The sequence below is a fragment of the Carcharhinus amblyrhynchos genome, chromosome 26 (genome assembly GCF_965287045.1).
Source record: "Carcharhinus amblyrhynchos chromosome 26, sCarAmb.v2.hapA, whole genome shotgun sequence".
NCBI lineage: Eukaryota > Metazoa > Chordata > Chondrichthyes > Carcharhiniformes > Carcharhinidae > Carcharhinus > Carcharhinus amblyrhynchos.
Genome location: NC_137349.1, coordinates 21631620 through 21653706, shown reverse-complemented (window position 1 = coordinate 21653706; position 22087 = coordinate 21631620).

Sequence of the window (22087 nt, the reverse complement as noted above, 5' to 3'; positions counted from 1 at the left end):
CTACAACAATCCTGCCCAGGCCCTATTCCTGTAACACCATGTATTTACCCTGTTAAGCCCCCGAACACTAAGGGGCAATTTATGGTGGCCAATCAACCTAAGGTTGGGACTGTGTGAGGACACTGGAGCACCCAGAGGAAACCCATACAGACATGGGGAAAATGTGCAAACTCCACACGGACAGTCAACCAAGGCCAGAAATGAACCTGGGTCCTTGGTGCTGTGAGGCAGTGGTGCTAATCACAGTGGGACTGGGCCTGCTAATGAAATGCAAAACTTCATTTAAATAATTTATTCAGCTTGCTCTAATTTCTGGCTTGGAGCTGATGGCACCAGAAATCCGGTGGTCAGAGACACGCAGAGGCCGTGGTGCCCAGTCAGAAGCCCACTACATGGCTTCCACTTGAGTCTCCCAGCCTGCAGGCCACCCCAGTCACTTTTAAAATGCAATCTATTTTTTGCAATATAGATGTTACGACACTTGAAGTTCCTTTCATTTGAAATTCTCTTTCTCTGTGATGTGTTCCAAACTGATACAGAGATAGTGATGCTAATTTGGAAATAGCAGGGAGAAAGAGATAAAGCTACTAGTCAATTTTGCAAACTCCTACTTTTGATTTTAGCAGCTTCGGCAATCTATTTCTACACGTTTCGCGCAAAATTGCAGCCCACATCTGGAACACAATGGGTGGGATTTTCCAGCCATGCTTGCTCCAAAATCCCGCCTACGGTCAACAGATCTTTGTCCGTGTCCCACCCACTATGATACCGGTGGTGGGTGGAAAATTCCACCCAACGCTTCCAACAGAGTAGCATCAGTATTCAGTGAAGTGTCAACATTAATGTTTGCACTCAAGTTGAACCTATAGCAAAGATAACAGTAATATGAACTGAAATGTAATTGTCACCTCTACAATAAACGCAATCTCACACGTGCATGGATAACTTTATAGTTCAGGTCTTGCACATTCCCACCAGATTTTTAGCCTGATTCTTGTCGAATTGACCTTGACCACAATCATTCTGCAGCCATTTCAAATATACGCTCAACAATGGGGGAAGGTGGATGAAGCAACCAAAAAAGAGTCTAATCTATCAAACAGACGGAAATACACCAAGATGTGCACACACATGGGATAGACTGGACTGGAGTACGAGGATTCACAGCACAGAAACTGTTTATCTTCTCTAACAACAACAAATCCATATGGTTCATTTGACAGAGGAAAACATCTGAAGACATTGCACTGAAGGTTCACTGGAGTGAGAGGAGATCTCATAGAAACGTATAAAATTCTAACAGGATTAGACAGGGTAGATTCAGAAAGATTGTTCCCAAGAGCTGGGGGTCATAACTTGAGGATAAGAGGTAAACCTTTTAGAACTGAGATAGGAGAAATTTCTTCATCCAGAGGGTGGTGAATGTGCAGAATTCACTACCACAGAATGTAGTTGAGGCCAAAACATTATCTAATTTTAAAAGTAGATATAGCTCTTGGGGCTAAAGGGATCAAGGGATATGGGAGGAAGGGGGATCAGGATATTGAATTTGATGATCAACCATGATCAAAATGAATGGTGGAATGAAGGACAGAATAGCCCACTCCTGCTTCTAGTTTCTATGTTAATTAGAAATAAATTGATTTCCTCTGCCTTCCCAACACCATTCTATTTTTACTTGGCTCTTTCCGTGGGTCAGGAAGTCCTTGGGTACAATTGCACATACCCTTATTCTGAGGTCCAGTTGCTATTGTGAGGACCACAAGAAATTTGAATTTCCCTCCCTTCTCCCCTTTATTTTCATGTGCTGGTGTGGGTTTTAGAAGTCCTAAAAAATCCACCAGATTGAGAGCTCATGAACACTGAAGGAAGCTTGCTGAGGAGTCAGGAACATCCTGACAGGTAAACTTTAAATGTTTTGACACTATCCAATGTCACTATTAGAAAGTGCTACAATGTATTCGATAAATTGGACAAATGTGCTGCAAAACTCTCCTGTCAGATTTTGGACTGAGTTAAACATGCAGAAATCTTTAGTTTTAGAAAACAAAAATGCCACCCTGCGGAAACTTAAGAAGCACTTGCTTCATTTCACTGATTGACAGGCAATATTCTTTGAAATGAAAATGTAATACCATCTGCTCTTTCAGATTCAGGGGATGTGGATCTTTAAAACTATTATTTTGATGGCTGTGGCCATTGTGAATACTTGGCTAAATTCCCAAAACTGTGGATTACACAGTTCAATAGGTAGTCAATTGACACAGTTCTTCATGTAAGTGGTAAGTAATTTTTAAGAGGTTGTAGTAAAATAATTTGCCTTTGATGTGATTTCTGACTACTCAGCTGTTTGCTTACACAACCTAATAACCAATTAAAAGAATGTAACTTTTTTCTCTATTAGACTACAGCTTAATTTGCAATATTAATGACAGATGTTTAAGTGAGATTGTTACAGATTTAATTTCTTTTCACCTTCAATTTTTAAAAAATCACTACTGCTGCTGCATAGCTCCTGAGGACTGTACATAGTGGCTACTGAATAAGTGGCTATGAAGGATACTTGGGGGACATTGGAAGGGCTTAGGGGAGGCATGGGGTTATGTGGAGACTTGTAAAGTGGTGAGGGATGAGGGTTAAGCGGCATAAGAATCATGTTGGGAGCTGGGCCACAATCCCTGATAACTGAGGAGGGCTTTCTAACTTAGTCACATTGGCATTGGCACTTCTCCTACACTGTATCATGACTCACAAATCCTGACCCCTAACTGCACATGTCTCTTCAACACAAAATATGGTGGAGATGAGGTACAGAGAAGGGCTTGCATTTCAGAAGTCAGGGAAGGGTCCAACTCAGTTCTGCAAATTCAAAAGGAAAATCCAAGGTGTATGGTGGCATTTTCCAGCCCTACTTGCTCCAAGACCAGAAAATCCCACCCGAGGTCAATGGACATTTGCATGGTTCTGTCCCACCCGCTAAGATTCCTGTGGCGGGCAGGGTGGGAAAATTCCACCCTGAGTTTCTCAAAATACAATAAATAGAATATTAGCCATTGGTCATCAATCCAAAGTTCTGATGTAAATATTTTTTGTTGTGAATCATGAAGGGTTAACTTGTATATAAAAGAGAATACATTTTACCGCAAGGGAGAGGGCATTCTCAAATCCTCAACCAAATGTAATCACAGGAATAAAATATCTGCCTTTTAAATTCAAGGTTGATGGCCCTTGGTGAAAGAATCAAATTCCGAATTACCTTAGAATGTTTTGTAGGTTTTAAATTTAAATTTAGTTGCAGTTGAATAACCAAAAAGTTAAAGCATAAATTGGTCTTTATTGTTTTATCTTCAGCCCATTGAAATTTTAAATCAAATATGAAATGTAACAATGGATTATTGGCATCAGGTTCAACTGTACACTGTTCATGAAGAAGGGAGATTTATTATATAAATCTGGGAATGACATCATTTATATATTATTCAGTTCATGTAACTTTTGAAACATGTTTACATGACTTGTTTGTGACATATTTTGTTACTTAATGATAAGGTAAAATAAGTGATAAATAACAAATATATTAGATATTACCTGGTTGCATTTATTACTGCAACCATTATATGCATCAAAATATAATATTAAAAAATCTGTACAAGGCTTTCTTGAATTATTTTGCTCTAAATCTGTCCAGAAAGCTGGAGAAAATGTAATGCAGACTGGGTTGAATCTAATCAATGATTCTCCAAGGGTTCCTTTGGTGGTAGATATAATTAATCTCAAACGCTTTGAGCAAAATCAATATCATAAATAAATTATTACTCAAGGTGAGAAAGGCTTGATTTTCTACTAGCAATAACAAAGTAGGGGAAGAAATATTCACTGAAAGTAATCTCTCTTTACAAAAGTGATACAGCAAAGAATAAGCAAAAGCATATTTGGTAAGTTATAAGATTATATTTTTTAACAACTTACTGGACATGTATAACATTACTTATACAACAGAGAAGCAGTCTGTTGGTTCTTTTCATTTTCTGCATTTCACTATCATGCTAATCCATAAAAGATAAACCCATTCGTTAAATGCTGCATAACAAATTTAAATTAAATTCAAAATATAAATTCTGGAAGCCTTTAGCATACTTTAAGGAAAACTAACCCTATGGAATACAATGGTACCTTTTGTATTGCATTGGAAATTGTTAATTTTTGGTTTTAAAGATAAATCATTTCTCATCACCATTATTTAAATGGAAATCCTTTTAGTAGATCATACTTATGCTTTAACAATATACTTTGAGTGGGGAAAGTGGAACAGTATGTATATGATGAAAATATAAAGGGAAAACTGACCTTTATAGAATGGTGTTCTTTATTGATCTTGGTGTGTTAGCTTTTTAAATACAAAATGGATTTTTCTTGCAACCCAGAAAATACAGCAGAAAAATAATGATTATGCTGATGAAGCACCATTCTTGTGATAAACAGCCTCAGGCACTTTACAGTAATTTGGAAGATACAGAGCAGGAAGTGATATAGGCGTTATGCTGAAATGTGGTCCATAAAAAGGCTGGGACCGCATGCAGGTCAAGACTCCTCCTGGACCAACTTTACATGAGGAGGATTTTTAATTGACTAACTTCACCCACAGTACTGGCCAGCCGGCAACCCCTCAGGAGAGGTGAGCTATGTTAAGACAGAAAGGTGAATACAAGGGTGCCTCAAAATGGAGGCACTCTCAAAAGCCCACTGAAAATGTAAAATTAAGGAAGGACCACAATTATTCTGGCCATCAGTGTGAAGGGTAAACCTCTCCACAGGAATGGTTTGGGATATGGCTTTGAACCTTTTTATACCTGAGGCTCATTCATTAAATCAGTGAAGAAGAGGCACCACTGGCCTTCTGGCTTGCAACCAGGTTGTCTGCTCCAAGGTGCGGCTGGGCTCCAGGCTCAACAGGGGCTTTGTCCAATGCTGAGGAAATGTTGATTGTTCTGAAAATGGTCCCTAAATGATATACTTGGCTTCCCATCTCCATTCAGCAGATTGCCGATTTTCCTGGCAGCCTGCCTTTGGGAAATGAGCCTGCAGGTGGGACAACCCTGAGGACCTGTCCACAGCTATCTGAATTTCTCTGCTCCTCTCACCTCCAAACCCACCTCCATATCTGTGGCAAAATTCAATATGTTAACTTTGTTCCTCTCTTCCCCAATGCTGCCTGACCTGCTTAGTACCTCCTGCATTTTCCGGTTTTATTCAGATGTCCAGATTCTGCAGTATTTGCTTTTATATCTTTATGGTGTGGTGCTCAGATGTACTCTAACCAGAGTCTTGTATTCCTGTATTAAAACTTCTCTTCATATTGTAGCCCTCAAACTATAAAGACTAACAATCTATCAGATGTGTTGATTATTGCTGTACCTGACCATTGGACTTTCGCTGTTTTTAGTTCTTCCCCATTTTGCTAGCACACTGTTTGTATTGGTTCAGTACAATGATTTTACACTTAGTGCATTGAATTCTTTCCGCTAAAATTTCACTTACTCACCTAATCTAACAATGTATCTTTGTAATCTCATATTCCAATCTACACTACTTACTACATCAATCTCTGTATAATTGGCAAACTTGAATTTACACTTTTCTATTGCATCATCAATAAATGTAGTGAATAGTTGATGCCCTGGCATGGATACTTATGGAACACGACTCATCCTTCCAATTTGAGTGCACACCCATTATCCCGACTCTCTGTCTTCCAATGCCTTACCAGATCAATACCATGCCTTTAATTCCATGAGCTTTGATTTCAGTTAACATTCTCTTATGTGGGTTGACATCTCAGCTGGGGTTGAACAAAAAGATTCAAGGTTTGTTATATCATTTGCACCCATCATATCTATTTTCAATTGAATAATTTAAAACAATGAGAGGAAAGATAACTTGTTTTTTTATGATTTTACACCTTTTTGCTGTCAATAGGCAGAATGCAGGGTAGTTCACCAGACAGAAAAGCTGAAAAAAAATCCATGTCCACTGATAACCTTGGATTGCAGGGTTCCACAACTCTGAGACAAAAGTTTAGATTCAATTTAACTTTATATCCTCAGAAATTGATTTATGGCAATTTTAACAATTTCATAGATTTAAAGAATAACATTACTGGATAAGTAAAGGATAATAATTTACTTTGATTACCACATTATGTTATACTTTGCAATGATAATCAGTAGACAGATTGTACTGTTTCAACCTTATATTGAGATGAGCAAATAAATTATTATGATCACAGTAGATGGTGACCATTCTTAACTGTTGAAAATTTTTAATTTGTTTCTTTAATATTATACATGTCTTCCTAAGAAGATGATTTTAAGACTAGGAACTTAAGGGCCTACAATCAATTTATTTTTGATATTGTGGGTGATATTTTTATGGATATAGCAGCATAATAGTTATATTACTGGACTGGTGGCTCAGAAGCTTGCCCTAATGACATGGAGATGTGAGTTCAAATGTCACCACAGCAAACAGGGAATTTAAATTCAATTATAAAAATCTAAACTGAGAGCTAAATTGGTAATGGTGGCAATTAAACTACCAATTTGTTGCAAAAACCCAACTGGTTCAAAAATACGGGCCAGAATTCTCCGACCTGACCTGCAGCTGTGTTTATTCAGTCCCACTGCTTTGAGTGGAGATTTGGCTGGCAGCGGTAGTAGGATATGCAAGTCCAGAGAATTCCAGCCGTGTTTGATGAAGGAAATCTGGTGTCTTTACCCAACAATCTCCAAACACACAACACTGTGACTCATTCTTAATTGCCTTCTGAAATGGCTGAGCGAGGTATTCATTTATAGTCCAGAAGGTTGCTCATCACCTCCTTCTCAAGGGTAACTAGGAATGGGCAATAAACAACGGCAATGTCCACATTGTGTGAATAAATAAAAACATTTTCATGTCATGATCATATAAAGCATTCTGAACAAGAACAAGGTTGGTCTCTTTTTTGCTTTCCAAATCGTGTTTAGAACAGCATACTTGTCCATCTGTGTTCACAATGTCAATTTTGTCACCGTTAGAATACACTGAATCTTTTCAATTCTCCTCTTTTATGTTTATGATGTCAGCAGGGAAGGGAAATTTTCATAGGATCGCTCCAAACAATAAGATGCAAAAACTGCAGACCTGGTCTTCATGCATACCCACTTGATTCTGAACAAGAAAAGTCTGAAGTATCCAAAGCTTTGTTACCTGTGTCTTAACTTGCAGCCAGTTCCATTTCTCTGCCACTCCACACTCGCTGACCTACATCAGCTCCTGGTCAAGTTAGGTTTTCATTTCAAAACATCACCCTTGTTTTCAAATCCCTCCACGACCTTTCCCCTACCTATCTCTATAACCTCCTCCAACCCCAAAACCCTCTCATGTATCTGTACTCCTTTAATTCTGGCCTCTTTTCCAAATAAAATCATTCTACCATTGGTGGCCGTGCCTTCAGTTGCCCAGGTCCCAAGCTCTGAAATTCCCTTCTTACACCTTAGGGGCAGCATGACAGTACAGTGGTTAGCATTACTGCTTAACAGTGCCAGGGACCCAGGTTCAATTCCTGGCTTGAGTCACTGTCTGTATGGAGTCTGCATGTTCCTCCCGGGTTTCCTCTCGGTGCTCCAGTTTCCTCCCACACGCCAAAGATGTGCAGGTTAGGTGGATTGGCTATGCTAAATTGCCCCTCAGTGTCAGGGGGACTAGCATGGGTAAATGCATAGGATTATGAGGATAGGGCCTGGCTGGGATTGTGATCGATGCAGACATAATGGGATGAATGGCCTCCTTCTGCACTGTAGGGATTATATGACACCTCTCTGTCTCTTTTCTTTGCTTTCCTCCTTTAAGCTATTCCTTAATATGTACCTCTTTAATCAAGTTTTTAGTTGTCTCACAATGATCTCACAATATGGCTTAGTGGCCGGAATTTTCTAGTCTACGTCCATGGTGGGAGTCATCGCAAGGGAAATTTCAGAGAGCTGGTCAAAAGTCATAGTCGTAGAGGTTTACAGCATTGAAACAGGCCCTTCAGCCCAATTTGTCCACGCCGCCTTTTTTTTAAAACCCCTAAGCTAATCCCAATTACCCGCATTTAGCCCATACCCCTCTATAACCATCATACCCATGTAACTATCTAAATGCTTTTTAAAAGACAAAACTGTACCCACCTCTATTACTATCTCTGGCAGCTTGTTCCAGACACTCACCACCCTCTGTATCTCTCCCCTCTCACCTTAAACCTATGCCCTCTAGTTTTAGACCCCCTTACCTGTGGGAAAAGATATTGACTATCTAGCTGATCTGTGCCCCTCATTATTTTATAGACCTCTCTAAGATCACCCCTCAGCCTCATACGCCCCAGAGAAAAAAGTCCCACTCTATCCAGCCTCTCCTTATAATCAATCCATCAAGTCCCGGTAAAGTCTGTTGATGTTCGGCAGCAGGGGAAAATCTCAGCTGTGGACAAGGCAGGAAAACCCTGACTAGCAACACACTTTGTTTTACAATGCTCTTGAGAAGAGTGGTGGGATATTTCATTATGATAAGGAGCTATATACCACTTATATAAGTTGTTGTTGTTGAGAGCAACACACTTGCTGACATGCGCTCATGGTCTGCATCCTACCATCCTACCCCCTACTATGGGCCCTATTTTATCATTTTGATTCTAAGTACTGGGCAGACTTGAAACTGGGAGTGTTTCAGTTCCGAGTTTTTGACCTGTTCTGGGGCACCCCCAAATACACTCTGCCTGCAAAAATATCAGATAGTCCAAATTGTGATGCAGAAGCCTGTGGGTGGGACTTAACACACCCAAAACCCTGCAGCTTGGTCGACACCTCCGACTGTGCGCGCGCAGAAAAGAAATGAAAGACGGCTGCTCCCCTACCACATCCTTCCCAGGCCGGATACTGCCTTCCCTGGCCCCCACAGACATTGCCCCACTCCACAACATTACTGACCCCCTTATCCCCCCCATCACCCAAACTGATCGCAGCCCCCTTTCTCCCTCCAATCTCAGACAGAGTGGTAGCAGACCCCCTTTCCCCCCCACATGTCTAAGGCAGAGTGCAGCTGACCCCTCCTTCCCCTCCAATGATCTCAGGCAGAGTGGTAGCAGACGGACCTTTCTCCCCTTTCCCCACACTGATCTCAAGCAGAGAGCTGTTGGATTCTCGGCACCTACCTCCTCACTAACTGGAGCGCCCAAATCGGACTTCTATGGAGCATGTCTGTTTCACGCCGATTCTAGATGGATGAATGTGGGGGTAAAGAGGGAAGTGCCAGTAAAGTCCATTAAGTCAATTTAAATGCTTGCATATGCAAATATATTTAAATGGCCATCTCGCCAAGGGCAGCACGGTAGCACAGTGGTTAGCACTGCTGCTTCACAGCTCCAGGGGCCTGGGTTCGATTCCTGGCTCGGATCACTGTCTGTGTGGAATTTACACATTCTCCTCGTGTCTGTGTGGGTTTCCTCCGGGTGCTCCGGTTTCCTCCCACAGTCCAAAGATGTGCGGGTTAGGTGGATTGGCCATGTTAAAATTGCCCCTTAGTGTCCTGAGATGCGTAGGTTAGAGGGATTAGCGGGTAAAATATGTAGGGATATAGAGGTAGAGCCTGGGTGGGATTGTGATTGGTGCAGGCTCATTGGGCTGAATGGCCTCTTTCTGCACTGTAGGGTTTCTATGATTTCTACACCTGTTTCGGGTGCGGTCCTGATTATGGGGCCATTTTTGGGCTTTGGTACAGGGGAACCGGCATGGAGGCTGGTGTGGATCGCACTACTCGCCTCACGCCCGGCTTTGCCAAGTTTTCACACCTGAAAACAGGCACAACGCGATGGTAAAATTTGGCCCTATAAGTGACAATGTTATAAGAGTAAACCAATGTTTTAAGAGTAAACCAGGCTGACTAAACTTCAGACTGAGTTGAGAGTAGGTGTTGCTCATTGGAGCCTGTAGTTAAGAATTGAGTTTTGCCCCAGTAGGAGATGGCTTTTGGACAGGGAAAGGATCCAGGAGGGAAGAGTGGAAACTGGTATTTGTTCTGAACAATAAAACAGATGTGAATCACAAAATATCTAACACTGCCTAATTCGTTAAATGGATATCCACCTATTAAACAAAAAGCACTGGCTTGAGAATAATAGTCTGTAATAAAACGGAGCTTGTCGATAAACAGTAATGTGCAGTTTAAGAGATAGTGATGGTATTATAACCTGGGTCTCTTCTTTATTCTTATAAAGTCATAGGCTGGAACTCTATCAGTTCGCCCACCAAGAAATCATCGTGGGAAAGGGTCAATAACGGAAATCTCTGTTGACCTCAAGTGGGAATTTTCAGTCTCGCCTGAGCAAGCCGCAAAATCCCGCCCATAGAATCATAAGAGATATACAGCATGGAAACAGGCTCTTTGGTCCAACTCGTCCATGCCAACTAGGTTTCCTAAACTGAACTAGTCCCATTTGCCTGCATTTGGTTCATATCCTCTAAGCCTTCGCTATCATGTATCTCGCTAAGTGTCTTAAATGTTATATTTGTACCTGCCTCTAGTATCTCCTCTTATTCCACATACACCACCCTCTGTGTAAAAAAGTTATCGCTTAGATCCCTTTTAAATCTTTCCCCTCTCACCTTAAACCTATGTCCTCTAGTTTTGGACTTCCTACTCGGGGGAAAAAACCTTGGCTATTCACCTTATCTATGTCCTTCATGATTTTATAATCCTCTATAAAGTCACCCCTCATCCTCCTACTCTCCAGGGAAAAAAGTCACAGCCTAACCAGCCTCTCCTAAAGTTCAAAGCTTCCAGTCCTGGTAACATCCTTCTAAATCCTTTTTGCACCCTTTCCAGTTTAATGACATCCTTCCTATTACAGGGCAATCGGAATTGTACAGAATACTCCAAATGTGACCTCACCAATGTCTTCTACAGTTGTAACATAACATCCCAATTCCAGTGCTCAATGCTCTGACCAGTGAAGGCAAGTGTGACAAATGTCTTCTTCACCATCCAGTCAACAAGTGTGGCACGGTAGCACAGTGGTTAGCACTGCTGCCTCAGAATACCAAAGACCTGGGTTCGATTCCGGCCTCAGGTCACTATCTGTGTGGAGTTTTCACGTTCTCCCTGTGTCTGCATGGGTTTCCTTTGGGTGCTCTGGTTTCCTCCCACAGTCCAAAGATGCACGGGTTGGGTGGTTAGCCACTCTAAATTGACCCTGGTATCAGGGGGGTTAGCAGGGTAAATATGTGGGATTATGGGAATTGGGCTTGGGTGGGATTGTAGTTAGTGCAGAATTGATGGGCTGAATGGCTTCCTTCTGCACTGTAGGGATTCTATGATATCTGTAACGCCATTTCCAAGGAACAATGTAGCTGCACCCCTAGGTCTGTTTGTTCGACAACATTCCCCAAGCCCTACCATTAATTGTGTAAGTCTTGCCCTGGTTTGTCTTACCAAAATGCAGCACCTCACAGGTATCTTAATTAAACGCCGTCTGCTATTCCCCAACCCAGTTGATCAAGATCCCATTGTAGTCTTAGATAACCTTTTTCACTGTTCACTACACCACCATTTATAGTGTCATCTGCAAACTCACTGAGCGTGTCTCCTATATTCTCAGCCAAATCGTTCATATAATTGACAAACAACATTGGACCCAGCACCGATCCCTGTGGTACAGTGACTGCTGGTCCCACGCCTCCTGTCTGAAAAACAACCCTCTACCACCACCCTCCGTCTCCTACCAGCAAGCCCATTTTGTGATGATGATTTTCGAACATGCAAACAACAAGTTTGACAGCGGTCGCTAAAACAGTGATGTGAAAAATAAGAAAAACAAATAATATAGACCAAGTTTTAGGTGGGAGCTCAATCCTTCTTTTATGATGCATGCAAATTCATCTAACAGTCTTGCTTGCATTACACTTTGACCTGAAGATTTCAAATTTCTGTTTCATTGAGAACATTTAAGACCAAGTAGGAAGGGGTTATGCGTTAGGGGAACACCTACTAGCGGTCACAAAGAGATTACATAAGAATTCATTTGGATTACAACTTGTATGCATGCGTGTCAGTTAAAGGAAAAAATACATCACACCAGTAAAAGATTATTCACTGATTTATGTCTTATACATTATTATACCCTATTGTCTGTCTTCCAGCAGTACTCCAAGATTTTGCTCCCAATAGTTTCCACGTTTCCAATGCTGCAATACCTCAGGTCAGTAACAAATCTGTAATTGGTCCCAGATTCATCCTGTAAAAAATGTTATTGCTCTCCCCTCCAGCACTGCTGGCTCCAAACAGAATAGGCTTGGGTTCCTTCACACTGGGAGAGTGAATAAAGCAGAACGTGTTCTTGCCTTCCTGTCTGCATTGCGGTGTGTCCTGAAGCTATAATGGCTGAGAATGATGTTCAAAATAAAAGTATTCGTGTTATGATCAGGTGAGGAGGGGGTCAAATGGCTCCCCTGTTTTTCACCTCCTTATTCAACTGCAACAGGGTTTTTTAAAAAAAAGATAGACTTGTCAACTCACACAGTGTTTAACTCGTAGAATCATAGAATTCCTACAGTGCAGCAGGAGGTCATTTGGCCCATCAAGTCTGCACCAACCACAGGCCCATCCAGGCCCTATTTCCGTAACCCCATATTTTTATCCTGCTAATCCCCTGACACTAGGATCAATTTAGCATGGCCAATCAACCTAACCGGCATATCTTTGGAGTGTGGGAGGAAACCAGAGCACCCAGAGGAAACCCATGCAGGCATGGGGAGAACATGTAAACTCCATTCAGTCAGTGACCCAAGGCCAGAATTGAACTGAGTCCCTGGCGCTGTGAGGCAGCGTTGCTAACCACTGTGCCACCACATGCTATGACCATAAAAGATACAATCAGACAGGTGTTCTCTGAGTTTAAAAAAACAAGAAAGGATAGTTTTATTGTACTTAACTCTGTCTAAGAAAAATAATAAAGCCACTTGTCCATACACGTATAAAAATTAACAGGAGGTGGATGTATTAAGTAATAGGAGTCCAAGAAAATTAAAGGGACATACCTGTCTTGAAGATTGATTACCCGTCTGGCTTCAAGCTGAACTTGGTGGCCTACCTCTTTCATTTGGTGATCCTACTGCTTTTGGAATTGAGGCAGTTTAAAGTTTTCAATGTACAATTTATCTGTTCATCTGGAAACAACAGCATTGGGTCGAGTTTTATTTAAATCTCTGTGGGAGACTCCTGGCTAATCAAAATCAGTTGGCAGCGTTCAAAAATCTTCAAGCTGGATGAAGAGAAAGAGGTCTTGGGCCGAATTCTCCCAAAAAATGACATTGTTTAAAAAAATCAAGTAGGGGTTTCCACACAATAAATTAAAAAATCATTTTTTGATATCAAATGAAGAAGTTCTGAGCACAAGGTTAGGGCTAAGGGCAGGATTTTCCAGACTTTTCTACTACAATTCCCATGGTGGGCGAGAAGGGGAAAATCACCCATAGGTTACAATATGTCTAAGTTTGACTGTGTCTTTGAGTGATATATCTTAGTGATTATGGCAAAACATAAGTCCCAATTGCAGCTTTGCTAAATCTAATCACTGATGTATCGAACTAGTTTGGTTCTCAAATACACTGGAGATATCTTTAATTTTACATCCTGGAAAAATACTTCAAAAGCTGAAGGCATCATTGTCATGACACTGAAGGGATCACATCATCCAGAATCAACTTATAAATGAATTTTAATAGTTTGTACTGGTATTTTAAATTATATTCCTCTTCTATATATGGACTAACTGAATGCAATAAAATTGTTCCCTATGTCTTTTATAGGGTAAAGTTTAATTTTAATTTTAAGGAGAATAGCAGTTACAGAAATTATTAATACATATGGAAATGGTGCACTAACTTAGTGGCAAACCTCATTAAATCATGCCTTAGGGCTTATCTATCATTCTGTGTAACTGACCCATGTAACCGATTTTCCTCCATCGATGAGACTTTCATTCCCTCATTACCTCTTTCTCGAGAAGGTTCCACACTTTATTGGTTTTGCTTTGCAACCTGGAGTTCTGAAGATTCATCTCACAACATAAAATCTGTATGAAATCACAACGATTCAGGGGAGTAATTCTCTTATTACCTCATTAAAATTAATCTTATTTTACAATGAAGGATAGTACCTAAAATCATGTGTCAGACCATTTTGCCCCAGAAAAGATTTGGAACTATAATTACATTAAAATGTTGGGATATAATATTTATATGTTTAGGAGGTAAAATGATTTCTGAATGATGTCTTATGGTCAAGATGCTAATCATAATTATTTTCTCGAAAGACTGTAATGATGAGCAATTTTTAGGTTATTTCAATGATTCATAAACTCTTCATACTCAATGGGTGAGAAATCGGGATCATTCGCATCTGCTATTTGGATGGAATGGGTGTCCTGAGAGCTCCAAAATCACATCTACAATATGTATGCACACCTCTGGTATGAATTGTAGATGCCATATTGTAGAAGTCTTCCACATAGTGAAAATCCATTTTGGAACTCAATGCTTCAGCCAATGCCCTGTGTTAACCTTGCACAGCTGAACCTGCATTTACCAGCATGAAGGACCGTCATTATGTAAAGCTATCATCAACTACTTTGAGATTAATTGCTGCTTGTTTTCTTCTGGCTGTTGCTTCATTCTGTAAGGAGGTTTTGTGGCGCAATTGTAGCATCCCCACCTCTGAGCCAGAAGCTCCAGGTTCAAGTCCAATGTCAGGAACTTTTGGCCTTGGAAGGAGCATTCACAACACGGTTCAACGGGCTGACAATCGGCTTGGGAATCCCATCACATTATTCCCTAAAAGGGGGAAAAAGTGTCTTTTTGAACATATGCTAAAATTAAAAGTATTTGATACTTTCTATTGTTGTTCAAAGTTGCAAGGATCCTCTGGGAGGGGTGGGGCAGGTGTTGAAGGAGATTTTGCCAACTAAAAGGCTTCTGCACAAATCTTTTGCTCCCAGTCATGGACACAGCAGTAGGCATTTCCCTTGGAATACAGCAAGACAAGAGGAATGAATAGAGGCCAGATAGAGCAGGACAAGCTGTTGGAAGAGGGAGAAGATGGAGTAGAAGGGCAAGATGTTCAAAGAGCAATTCTTCTTAGTGAGGCGCAATTTGTAAAACAGCTGAATTTCACTAAGAACATCCTCTCTGAAATCTGACAATTACAACAGCACACAACCATAATCTCAGAGCAAGGCAAAGACTATGGGTAGAATTTTCCAGCCCCATCTACCACTAGAATCATTTGGTTCTGCCGAAGGGCAACGGGCTTGGCAATAGCCCATCACACTCACTGTAGTAGTCCTAGCATGGCAAGACTGGGAAATCCTGGCCTACATTACAAGCACTAGCCAAAGGTCAAGCAGATCCTGGTGAGGCCGCAGCTGGAGTACTGTGTGCAGTTTTGGTCGCCGCACTTGCGCAAGGATATTTTGGCCTTGGAGGGAGTGCAGAGGAGGTTCACTAGGCTGATACCGGAGATGAGGGGGTTGGACTATGAAGAGAGACTAAATAGACTGGGTCTGTACTCGTTGGAGTTTATAGAAGGATGAGGGGGGATCTTATAGAGACGTATAAGATAATGAAAGGGATGGATAGGGTAGAGGTAGAGAGATTCTTCCCACTCAGAAAGGATAGCAGGACTAGAGGACACAGCCTCAAGATAAGTGGGGGCAGTTTAGATCGGAGTTGAGGAGGAACTTCTTCACTCAAAGGGTGGTGAATCTCTGGAATTCTCTGCCCGTTGAAGTGGTGGAGGCTACCTCGCTAAATATATTTAAGTCACGGGTAGATAGGTTTTTGACAGACAAGGGAATTAAGGCTTACGGGGAGAAAGCGGGAAAGTGGAACTGATCCACTTCAGATCAGCCATGATCTTATTGAATGGTGGAGCAGGCTCGAAGGGCTAGATGGCCTACTCCTGCTGCTATTTCTTATGTTCTTATGTTCTTATCCTCAAGGCTTAACACCTGGCATTGACCTGTACATCTATTTGTTCTCATTGCCTTCTAATCTTGTGTCTGAAGGGCCTCCTGGAATCCAATGTGCAGATATAAGACATCTTTCCTCTTTTCTACCTCTTTGACCTAGGTCTCCTATGCAATGTCTAAAAACCATGGAGCCGCCCTCTCCCACATTGTGCCATTCATCAGTTTTTCCTCAGCTGGAGTTACTTGCTGAATGATTGTTAGCACCTGCTCCAGTCACAATGCACCTTCCCTTTGAGAGTCACTGGCAAGCTTTAAGTAGTGCAGTTTTGCTTTAGGTGACGCCGGCCACTCATTTTTGGCCCTCCTGATGTTGAGTGCAGCTGATCAACAGTACAGTTAACACTTACTGGACAATGAGATAATTCAAATCTGGAAGCAACATGCATTTGGTGTGCTATCTGCAATCTGTGACCATGGTAAGCCATGTATTGTGATACCTGCATTGTGTTTTCAGTGGCTATCAAATTTAACCCCATTAGTGTTGAAATTTCTCAGGTCCAAGATGCTCAAAGACTATCTACAATGCAGAGGAAGTCATTCAGCCCATTGGGTCTGCACTGACTCTTTGACAGAGAATCTTACCCAGATCCTTTCCACCACCCTATCCCTGAAACCTCACACATTTACCATGACTAATCCCCCTCACCTACACATCTTGGGACACAATGGGGCAATTTAGGATGGCCAATCCACCTAACCTACACATCTTTGGACTGCGGGACAAAATGGGAGCACCCAGAAAAAATCCCGTGCAGATGTAACAGCCTGGGAGCCTTCCCATCTGGCTGTGAACAGAGGGAGATAAAACACAGAGGTTTGAAGAGTCAGCAGGGCTCTGTGCCTTCACTAAAATGGCACCAAAGCCCCAACTCTGCAAATCCTACCCTTGAAGCTGGCTCCCTCTTTTTTTTTAATGGGGGTGAGGGGGAACGGGTGTGGGAGGTATTTCACCACAGAATGATCGGGCCTCCCCCCTCCGTCCACCAGAAAATGACCTGGCTCCCCTCCTCCCTCCTCCCCCCTCCCCCCTCCTCCACACCAGAGAATGATCAGTTCTCCCTCCTCCCCCCCGCACCAAAGAATGATCAGGCCTTCCTCCCACCCCCTGCACCGGAGAATGATCAGGCCTCCCTCCTACCCCCCGCCCTCACCAGAGAATGATCTGATCTGCCTCCTTCTCCCCCTTACCCCACACACTACCATTGATCTGAGTCAAAGAGCCACTGGGAGCTCTGAACTTACCTCTACTGAAGCTGGAGTGCCTGAAACAGACCTTTGTGCCAAACCTGGATGGGCAAACGCAATGGTAAAGGGGGAAATACAGGTAAGGTTGGGCAGGCAGCCCATTAATTCAATATAATTGCATGCAAATGCATTTAAATCGCCGTTGCGCCCATTTTGGGAGCAGTTCAGATCTCAGACGTTTTCGGGCCTTGGTAAAGTGGGCATCTGCGCGGCTGAGCGTGTGGATCACATTAATTGCCTCACACCCAACTTTGTCAAGTCTTCGTGCCCACGCAATGGTAAAATGGGGCACTAAATATCAGTTGTAAAGTAAAAATTAACTCATAACCTTTCAAATATTTTCAGAAGGTCTTGCCCCAAAGTTCCAATTGAAGAATGCATCACTAATTATATGCTTTCAATATTTGGTTTTTACTCCTTCAATCTTTCATATACTTATTAATTTTCAGTTGCTGTCAGAGTGAAGGAATCTTGGGCATTTCTGCAGCCTAATTTAGAATTCTTGTGTTGAAATACTTACAAGGGCTGTTCTAGAGTTGTTAGGTTATTTGGAGCTGATGTCAATGTTTCTGATGCTGTTGATGAAACTTTGTTAGGTTGGAATTAGGATCCAAGGATGGAGAACTGAATTGAGAAAGGAGCACACAGTTGCTCCTATACAACTCCTAGCAGCCTGTTTGAAAAAGTTTTGGCGAAGGATTGTTTGTAATTCATTGGTCTTCTGAGCTATTGTTGTGTGTAACAGAGGAACCATGCAATAACAGAAGAAAATTACACTGAAATTAAAAATGTAGAGGGGTAAATTGCACTTATCCATCATAATTTTAACATAAGAGATACAGAAATTCCAGAAATATGGCATGGAAGCCATTTATTCTATTTTTTTCAGGCCATAGATCTTCCACCAACATGGAAGATAAGCCAGGGAACTTTGATTGAACATCACTCCTGATGTGTTTATGTCATCACTGAGCATTTTCTTTTTGCGAGGTAAGCAAACAACTTGCACGCCTGGAGTTAATAAAAGCCAAATTTCAGACTTTAAAAGACCAAACAAGCTTGTGGGCTGCTATTCAGAAACCACAGTATTAGGGTAATTGCACTTCCCGAGGAAAGGCTACGTACTCTAGATTGAACTGGAACATACAATGCAAGGTCTTAACACTCAACAAACAACACTGATGCCCTTTCATTACAATCAGAAGATTATTGATACAGGTAAACAGTTACTTCCCTCGCCTTTGTTCAATACTTTATCAGAAGTAACACTCAGTTGAGTTAACCCAAGAGTAGTAGAGGTGATCTTTTAATCAATATAGCTTCTGTAATCTAGGAAGTAATTTCAGAAAAAGCCAAGATGTCACTAGTTATTGGCCAGAATTCTCTGGCCGCTCATGCCCTGCCAGAGAGGATAGAGAATTTGGTGCTCAGCCAAATCTCTGTTCACTGCAGTGGCACTGGAGATTCCCACTGGTGTGAATGACAGGACAACTCTGGCCATTGTCTCGGGACCATATCAATGATGGTGGAAACTGCTTAATCAACAATGATCAAAAGTGTTCTTTACTTTTTGTCCTACTTAGTAATTTTCCAATGTGTGTTCTTTAATTCTAAGGAGGATACCATTTAAATAGTTCTGTTATCAGTATGCAGGTAACATTTCTGTAAGGTTTTATTTTAACAAACAAACATAGTTATTTACACCTAATACTACACAATGTACAGAAGAATGTTTTCTTCAGAAAAAGCAATTCTTGCTATCTGGTGATGGTGCTGTTGCAATGTTCAGATGAACACAAACTGGAGGGAAGGAAGGAGGGAAAGAAAGATGAAGAAGGGTGGCATGGTAGCATAGTACTTAGCACTGCTGCCTCACAGCGCCAGGAACCCGGGTTCAATTCTGGCCTCTGATGACCGTCTGTGTGCAGTTTGCACATTCTCCTTTGTGTCTGCATGGGTTTCCTCCCACGGTCCAAAGATGTGCAGGTTAGGTTGACTGGCCATGCTAAATTGCCCCATAGTGTCAGAAGGATAGCAGGGTAAATACGTAGGATTAAGGTATCGACCACGGGTGGGATCGGTACAGACTTGATGAGCCGAATGGCTTCCTTCTGCACTGTAGGATTCTATGATTCTCTGAAAGAAAGAAAGGGGTGAAAGGAAGGAGAAAAGAAGGAATGATGTAGGTTAAAACAGCCAGCACATGGTGACTTTCATCAATTAATACAGACTGGAATCAAATGGAGGGAGCCAGATGGGAGAGGCAGTGGCATACTAGAGTTGTCACTGGATCAGTAATCCAGATACCCAGGTGAATGCTCTGGGTGATCCAGGTTTGAATCCCACCATGACAAAAGATGAAATCTGAATTAAATAAAAAACCTGGAATTAAATGTCTAATGATGACCACAAAACCATTGTTGCTTTTCATAAAAACCCATCCAGTTCAACAGCAACTTTACCTGGTGTAGCCAAATGTGAGTCCAGATCAACAGTAATGTGGTTGACCCTTAAATGCCTTCTGAAATGGCCGACAAGTCACTCAGTTCAAGGGCAATTAGGGATGGGGCAATTAGGAATGTGCACACAACCTATGAATGAATAAAAAGATGTGAAAGGCTAGTGCTACTGTGCCACTCAAAGCCCTGATCATTCCTCTTAATGATTACATCAGATTATTGACATATACTTTTGTACATACCATTATAAGTGATTATGGTCTCCAACAGAACACATCAACATGTATTTTAGTTTCTCTGTGTTTGAGCATTGACTGCTTTTTTGAATGATAAATGTACATTTGGCAAAGATATGCATATGTAGCCTATTGGTTCAGAGGCTATGCAGAAATATAAACTTCATGTTGACAAAGTGTTATTTTATATGCAAAATAATCTGATGAAGCTCTCAACAATAAATTTCCTTAAAAAGAACCTGACTATATCCATTGAGAAGAAAGCAGCTGTATCAATTGATTTACAACATTCTTAATCAAAGATTTTGCATCATAATCAACATATGAGTCACCACTTGTGTTAATGAAACAGACTTAGGCGGCAACATTCTTAAATGCTGACAAGTTCTGTGCAGTTGGTAATACTATACTAGCAAGAATGGAAGTAGAACTGAGTGCCTGAAAAGTAATCCTGCAGTCAATAGAAATAAGCAGACAGACACCAGCCTAAATGGAGAAACTGAGGGCGAAAATATTTACAGGGCAAATACTTATTGTTTGACAGCACAGGACATTCAGTGGAGAACTATCATCGTTTATTCACTCCAGTGGATTCATGGGCATTGAGGTGGAATAGGTTGGATGGATTCCATTTTATTGTCCTGTGCACAATAAAGAAAGAGGGCAAGCGAGAAAAGAACAGTAATCAGAGAAAGAGAATAAGAGAAAGGGAAAAAGAGAGCGCGAGCAAAAGAATGAGAGAGCAAGAGAAAGAGCAAGAGAGTGATAGGAAGAACTTGAGTATATACATATAAAACATAATTCGCATCCTCCGGTAAAGTAATGCTCATCCAATGAAGTACTTCTGATGTGTAGTCATTGCTGTATTACAAACACAGCAAAGTTGCACAAGCAACTATGGGATAAATAATCAGGTAATCTGTTTTAGTAACACAGCATTAGCTGAGGATTTATTTTGGGTAAGAAGTCTGACAACACCAGGTTTAAGTCCAACTGATTTACTTGGTAGTAAACTCACAAGCTTTCGGGGTTTGCCCCTTCGTCAGGTGAACGGAGCATATAACAGCTATCCTAGTGGACTTATCATATATTAAGCCGATCTTTCTCCTCAATCTACCTGTAACTGCAACACTATCTTCTGCAGCCTATCCTTTTCCCCTATGTACTCCATGAATGGTGTGTTTTGCCTGTATAGTGGGAACAAAAACAATCACTGTATCCCAGCACATATGACAATAAATCAAATCAATTTTATTGAGAAACTGGCAGTAGGTTCCCTTTTTGAACTGCTGCAGATTTTATGGTGGCAGTGCTCCCATAATATTAGAGAGGGAATTCCAGGATTTGACTAAGTATCACAGTCAGGATGGGATGTTAATTGGAAGGAAACTTGGAGGTAATTGTGTTTCCATATCATGCCTGCCTGATTCTCTTTGAAAGCTACAGGAAGATTTAATGATTTAAAAAAAGGTTTATAAACTTTGAAAGTAATTGGCGCCACATGAAGCTGCATAATTATCTTGAGCAAAAAAAAAATCTTCTGCTGTCCGGAAAGGATAGCATCCAATCTCAAGGTGGGGAAAGAAAATATTTTAAGTATTCTCTGAAGGGCTCATTGAAAAAAAGGACTAATTGACATTGGTGCATGGAGAGAACTTGTAGCTAACCATAACATGTGGCAGTACATCATCCAACAAGCCACAGCACAGTCAGAAAATAACCACAAAAACTCTGTTGGGGAGAAGGGACAGAGGTGTGAGGAAAGAGAAAGAGAGAGAGCTGAAACCCTGGCACAAGAACTTTAGAGCAACTCTTTTCCTCTCTGCTCAAAGATTTGTGGCTCAAGAATTGGTTCATAGAGTTACCAGAACACTTACAAATCAAAAAGGCTGGCAGAGTTCATCCTTGTTTCAAGAGACTGGTGATAATGATGAGTGCCATAATACAATGATAACGGAATTGTTGATTAATCATGATAATCAGTCCCAATCAATGAGTTTAAGAATGTCCAGAAATGATGAATGTTGGAGAGCTTTGAGGTCCAAAGT